We start from the raw sequence: 6,881 nt of genomic DNA on the forward strand, positions 1-6,881 counted from the left end.
GGCAAGAGCAGAAACTCACTGACTCTGTGTGTGTGTGTGTGTGTGTGTGTGTGTGTGTGTGTGTGTGTGTGACATTCTGCTTGCCATATGCTTGCCAGTATGAGGGTACTTCTCTGCCAGAACAGCACCTGTGGTCTGGGGGCAATGTCTCGGCCACCTCCCCCTCCAACCCCACTACCAGCCTGATACACAGCAGGTGCTTGGTCAATGCCTGCTGTCTGTACCTGAATTAAGCAGTAACAGAATAATGCCAGGTGGTCACAGGTCCCAGCATTGGAGTCACACAGTGCCGGGCTTAACTCTGACTCTGTGCGTACCTATGTGTGATCTAGAGAAGGTGGCTTCACCTCTCTGCACCTTGGTGTTCAGATCTGTATTGGGGGTGGGAACGCTGCCTTCCTCGGACAGCCACCATGAGAACTAAATGTCCCCAGAGAGGTGGACACGGACTTCAACATCTGCCTTTCCCTGGGGTCCACAGGCCACCTAGCGTGGAGGTCAAGCTGTGATGGGTTCTCACTCCAAGAGAGGGGAGCAGAGGACCTTCCAAGTGGGTGGGTCTCCAAGTCTCTCCAGGCCAGATGCTGGTTATCAGCAGGGAGGATAAAGAATAAGGAGATGCCCAACAGAAGCCATAGAGCCCTGGTTCCATCCTGGGGATGGATAACCTTTTAAGATTGGCTTGTCTTCCATTCTGTATTAAGTCTCTCGAGAGAATTAGAACAGCTAAGTTCTAGAACCTAGGCTCTTTCCTCATCCCCCCCCACCCTGTTCAAACTTTTTATTTTAAGATAATTTTTAGACTTGCAAATATTGTGCACAGAATTTCTATACACCTGTCAGCCAGTTTCCCCTAATGTGAACCACAGAACCACAGTATAATGATCTAAACCAAGAAAGTAATATTGACTCAATACCATTCTACAGACCTTATTCAAATGTCACCAACTGTCTCACTAATGTCCTTGCTCTGGTCCAAGATCTGAAGCAGACTCCCACATTGCATTTGATTGTTGTGGCTCCTTAGTCTCTCCATTTCTGGGGCAGTTCCTCAGTCTTGCTTTGTCTTTCATGACCTTGATAGTTTTGAAGAGGAATGCAGAATATCCCTAACTTTTGGTTTGATGCTTCTTCAAGATTAAATTACAGTTATGTATTTTAGGCAGGAGCACCACAGAAGTGATGTTGTGTCCTTCTCAGTGCATTATACCAGAGGTATATGATTTCAATACATCTCATTACTGGCGATGTTAACTTTAATCACCTGGTAAGATGGTGTCTGCCAGGTTTTTCCACTGTAAAATTACTATTTATTCCTTTGTAATTAATAAGCATCTTGTGGGGAGGTACTTTGAGATTATGCAAATACTCGTTCTTATCAACTTTTGCCCACTAATATTAACATTCATTGATGATGCTGACAATTTTTACTGTATTGTTTGCCAAACAGTGATTTTCTATTTTCATAATTCTTGTGTGTGTGTGTGTGTGTGTGTGCTGGTAAAGTTTATTTACATTGCATTTTATCACATCAGTCACATTTAAGTCCTGAAGACTTGTATTTATTTACATAGAGAATCCAGTACATTCCTGGGAAATTTTTTTTTTAATTAAAGATTTTTATTTATTTTTTTGACAGAGAGAGAGAGACAGCGAGAGAGGGAACACACGCAGGGGGAGTGGGAGAGGGAGAAGCAGGCTTCCCTGCCAAGCAAAGAAGCCGACGCGGGGCTCGATCCCAGGACCCTGGGATCATGACCTGAGCCTAAAGCAGACACTAAACGGCTGAGCCACCCAGGCGCCCCTGGGAGATTTTGTTTTTTTCAAAAACAAAAACAGGGGCGCCTGGGTGGCTTAGCAGGTTAAGTGTCTGCCTTTGGCTCAGGTCTTGATCTCAGGGTCATGGGATGGAGCCCTGCATGGAGGTCCCTGCTCAGCTGGGAGCCTGCTTCTTCCCCTCCCTCTGCCCCTCCCCACACTAGCACGCGCACGGGCGCACGCGCTTTCTCTCTCTCTCTCTCTCTGTCTTGAGAAAACAAATAAAATCTTTAAAAACAAAACAGGAGGGAACTAATATGACAGTTGGGTAGCTTAATGAACCTCATGCTTCTTGGGGGCTCATCTGGGATTTTAGAGTGAACTATATCCAAGGGCTGCCAATGGCAACTCATGAGAGAGTCGTAGAGTTCCTTGCTTTTCACCACAAAGTCCTTGTTTAATTCCTCAATATTCAAATGAAGTTTTGGATCTTCCAGTGGGTCTTCATCTTGCTTTTCTGCCAGAGCTGTGCTTTCCTCAGGCATGACCAGAGTTGCAGCCGGGCGTCCAGAGGTCCCGTGCACAGAAAAGTTGTGTGCATTTCCATCTGCTGCACAGCCACACTTGGAGCCAGAAAGGGAGGAACCACTGTGCGTTGCTCAAACTAGTTGCCTGAGTGGTAACCCTGGCAGGGCTGGAACACTGGCTTCGCCTCTGCCAGGACCAGTAACAATTACTCTGTGGAGCTATGCCAAAACCTGCGAGACTCTCCTCCCCAGTCTTTTATCCAGAAACTTTACAAAATGACACCAGTTTTATGCCTACGTCAAAAATTCCAGCTCAGGGAGCTAAAACCTCTTACCCCAGCAAATCACTCTCACAACTTCCATCATTCTTTTTACGTTTACTAATTGGGCTTTACCATAAAAAAGAGTTGGCCCTTCTCTCAACTTATTTATGTATATCGGTATGGACTCATGAGTATTAATTTTATTCCATTATTATCATCATTGATTTTGCTGTTCAAATTGTCTCATCCTCTTTCGAAATACCTCAGCCCATCTGCTTCCTCTTGAGCTGAATTTCCAGCCACAGCCCCTCAGACACCTACTCCCTGGTGTGCAGGGCAGGTTGTGGAGATTCACAGCCCTTGCACCGATGGCCAGGTTTCTGGGGAATTCACTGAGGCATTTTCCCAGCAAAGGCTGGATCCTCCTGGAATTGGCAGGGAGTTCCAGGAAGGGTTGAGCCTGCCTTCCATAGACCCACCCCAGTCGTGACCCAGTAGCAGCACCAGCCGACCACCTCATGTGTCCTGCGTTTTTCCTTCTTGACCCGCTCTTCTCTGCCCAGCTGCTGGGATAGTAGCCGAGAAGTCAGGCGGCAGACAGCTGGGCAGCACTTGACCATATTCTTTGATGCAGAGGAAGCACCCTCCTCCTGGGGTTTAGTTCCCAGCTGTTCTCCACGAGTCCCAAGAGTAGCCAAAGCAGAGAGAGCAGGGCACCGTAGCAAGAGAGACTACTTAAGGACAAGAGGGACTTGCCCATGTTGACCTGGGCCGGGAGGAGAAGGCTCTGAACTCATCTTCTTGCTCTTTAAGATGTGCAAGGATAATTCGCCCTGGGAAGGGTGCAGACCCCAGCCCCTGAAGCCAGGCAGCCAGGATGCACAGGGCCCTCTCCTACAGGATGCCATGTTGCTTCAACTTCAGAATAGAGATCCTAAAATACATACTGCTCTCACATGCTCCTAACACACAATTCTAACACGTTGGACACATCTACTATTACAGCAAAAAGTGACACCACATTTTCAAAACACCTGCTTCTATTGTCAGCCAAGGACTTGAATCTGTGAAGCTTTTGCTGGCAGCCTGACCCTTCCTGTCCTCCACCAGCCACTCCAGGCCCATCTCCCCTCAGAAGCTTCCCCAGTCTCTCCAGGCCTCCATGATGCCCTGCTTTGAGCCTCCTGAGTCCATAGGGGAAATATTGTTCAGGGGCAAGTCTGTCTCCTTACTAGATGCAAATTCCTCATAGCCAGAGGTTTTGTTCACCTGCACGCAGAGTGCCTGGCACTACTCACACGGAGCCCAAGCCAGAGGGCCGGGCAGGTGATTTGCTGGCATAGCCCGGCCAGCACTTGACAAGCTGGCGTTCTCATGGAAGAGCGCCAGTTTGGCCCTGCCTCCCACTCTGCCTCACTCTCCATCTCTTTCTCTCTATTTCTCTGTCTTCCTTGGGCAAACTTCATCCCCTTTTGGGCCAAGCCCATGACAGGGTCAGTCTGGACTCTCTCTAGGCTCTCCAAGTTGGAATTTCTAAGCTACAAACTTTCCCCCCAATTTAGAAGTTCTGGTAAAGTCCATGTTTACTCACGTTGAATAGATGTCATGCCAGAATCTCACGCCAGACCAAGTTCTTCCTATCATGCTCCATTGACGGCGCAACAGGAAGGAAATTTTGCTCATCTCACCTCTTCCATTTCCTCTTTCTGTGCCGCCCCCACCGGCTGATCCCTTCTAGCCACCCAGCCTGTCTCTCCTTTTGTACCTCTGCCCGGTGTGTTGTGTTCAGGGCTTTGGGAGGGGGCTGCTTTCAGCAGAGGGAGGGAGGGCGTGTGTAACCTTCCCACCATGTACCAGTCCCTTGCCTTGGTACAAATATATTTGTTTGCAATCAATGTATTTATTCATTTATTAAAATATCTTCAACCACATATTACACGTTAGAGTTCTCCAGATGTCTTCTCTGTGGGTTAGGCAAAGCTGAGGTTATCATACCCATTTTGTAGACAAGGTTGCCAAGGCTCAGAGAGGGCAAGTCACTGGCCCGGAAACACATAGCTGATAGGAGTCACCAGGGCCTTCTTGCTCGCATACCAGTGCTCTCTTGTCCACAATGCATGTGAATATTCTCTTTAATTCTTTTCTCCTTCCTGCTCCCCAACCCCTCCAACTCAGATCTCAGTTAACTATTCCAGGACAGAAGTTATTTTTCATTCATCTGAGGATCTCTCACACCACAGCCCAGCCGGTGGTTAACACAGCAGACACTGAGTAAAAATTTATTGAGGGAATGCATGTTTCTATGCAGAAAGCCTTCCCAAGAATCACCTACTCTTATCTAAGACTGGTCCCAGTGCTTTTTGTACACAGACTCCTGTCCCTGGGGTTTCTCTGGGGCTCAGTTTCCCCATCTATAGAGCAGTTGTACAGGGTTGGCCTGGATGACGTCCATATTCCTTAAGCTTTGACACTCTGTTGTTGGCTCTGGGACCCTGCCCAGGAGGACAGATGTCTGTGCTACTGGGAACACATGATGCCCAGCCAGCCTGAGATCAGGGACAGCAAATAGAAGCAGCTGGGCACACTGTCAGGTAAAGAAGACAACATATGGCAATTGGTGCTTACAGCTGTGCCTGGAAGTAAGTGGGTGGCATGAACAGGCTGAGCTGTCAGCTCTCTGCAGTCAATTCCATTCCTCTGATATACCCTTCTTTTTAAAATTTTTTTATTTAAATTCAATTTAATTAACATATACTGTATTATTAGTTTCAGGGATGGAATTCAGTGATTTCATCGGTTGCGTATAATACCCAGTGCTCATTCCATCAAGTGCCCTCCTTAATGCCCATCACCCGATTATCCCATCCCCCACCCTCCTTCCCTCCAGCCACCCTAAGTGTGTTCCCTATAGTTTAGAGTCTCTTATGGTTTGCCTGCTCTGTTTTTGTCTTACTTTATTTTTCCTTCCCTTCCCCTATAATCATCTGTTTTGTTTCTTAAATTCCACATATGAGTGAAAGCATATGATATTTGTATTTCTCTGACTGACTTATTTGGCTTAGCATAATACGCTCTAGTTCCACGTCATTGCAAATGGCAAGATTTCATTCTTTTAGATGGCTGAGGATTATTCCATTGTATATCTATACCACATCCTCTTTATCCATTCATCTGTCGATGGACATCTGGACCCTTTCCATATTTTGGCTATTGTGGACATTGCTGCTATAAACACTGGGGTGCAAGTGCCCCTTCGAATCACTATGTTTGTAACCTTTGGATAAATACCCAGTTGGTGCAATTGTGGGGTCATAGGGTAGCTCTACTTTTAACTTTTTGAGGAAGCTCCATACTATTTTCCAGAGGGATTGCACCAGTTTGCATTCCCACCAACAGGGTAAGAGGGTTCTCTTTTCTCCACATCCTCACCAATATCTGTTGTTTCTTGAGTTGTTAATTTTAGCCATTCTGACTGGTGTGAGGTGGTATCTCATCGTGGTTTTGATTTGTATTTCCCTGATGCCAAGTGATATTGAGCATTTTCTCATGTGTTCTGTTGGTCATTTGTATATCTTCTTTGGAGAAAAGTCTATTTATGTCTTCTGCCCATTTCTTGATTGGACTTTTTGTTTTTTGGGTGTTGAATTTGGTAAGTTCTTTATAGATTTTGGATACTAGCCCTTTATCTGATATGTCATTTGCAAATATCTTCTCCCATTCTATAGGTTGCCTTTTAGTTTTATTGACTCTTTCCTTTGCTGTGCAAAATATTTTTATCCTGATGAAGTCCCAATAGTTCATTTTTGCTTTTGTTTTTCTTGCCTTTGGAGACGTGTCTAGCAAGAAGTTGCTGTGGCCAAGGTCAAAGAGGTTGTTGCCTGCATTGTCCTCTAGGATTTTGATGGATTCCTGTCTCACACTTAGGTCTATCATCCATTTTGAGTTTATTCTTGTGTATGGTATAAGAAAGTGGTCCAGTTTCATTCTTCTGCATGTGGCTGTCCAATTTTCCCAACACCATTTGTTGAAGAGATTGTCTTTTTTCCATTGGATATTCTTTCCTGCTTTGTCAAAGATTAGTTGACCATACAGTTGTGGGTCCATTTCTGGGTTCTCTATTCTGTTCCATTGATCTATGTGTCTGGCTTTTTTGCCAGTACCATACTGTCTTGATGATTACAGCTTTGTAATACAGCTTGATGTCCAGAATTGTGATGCCTCCAGTTTTGGTTTTCTTTTTCAACATTCCTTTGACCATTCGGGGTCTTTTCTGGTTCCATACAAATTTTAGGATTGTTTGTTTCAGCTGTGTGAAAAATGTAAATGGTATTTT

At 45.7% G+C, this 6,881-nt stretch overlaps 1 pseudogene; it reads right to left on the minus strand.

Moving 5' to 3' along the window:
• Positions 1 to 2,048: 2,048 nt before the first annotated feature.
• LOC123862957 (putative uncharacterized protein C6orf52) lies at positions 2,049 to 3,168 on the minus strand (annotated as a pseudogene).
• Positions 3,169 to 6,881: the final 3,713 nt, after the last annotated feature.

This window comes from Mirounga angustirostris, unplaced genomic scaffold (genome assembly GCF_029215605.1).
Source record: "Mirounga angustirostris isolate CCGP_5_RB_7025 unplaced genomic scaffold, mMirAng1.0.hap1 SCAF_1, whole genome shotgun sequence".
Taxonomy (NCBI): Eukaryota; Metazoa; Chordata; class Mammalia; order Carnivora; family Phocidae; genus Mirounga; species Mirounga angustirostris.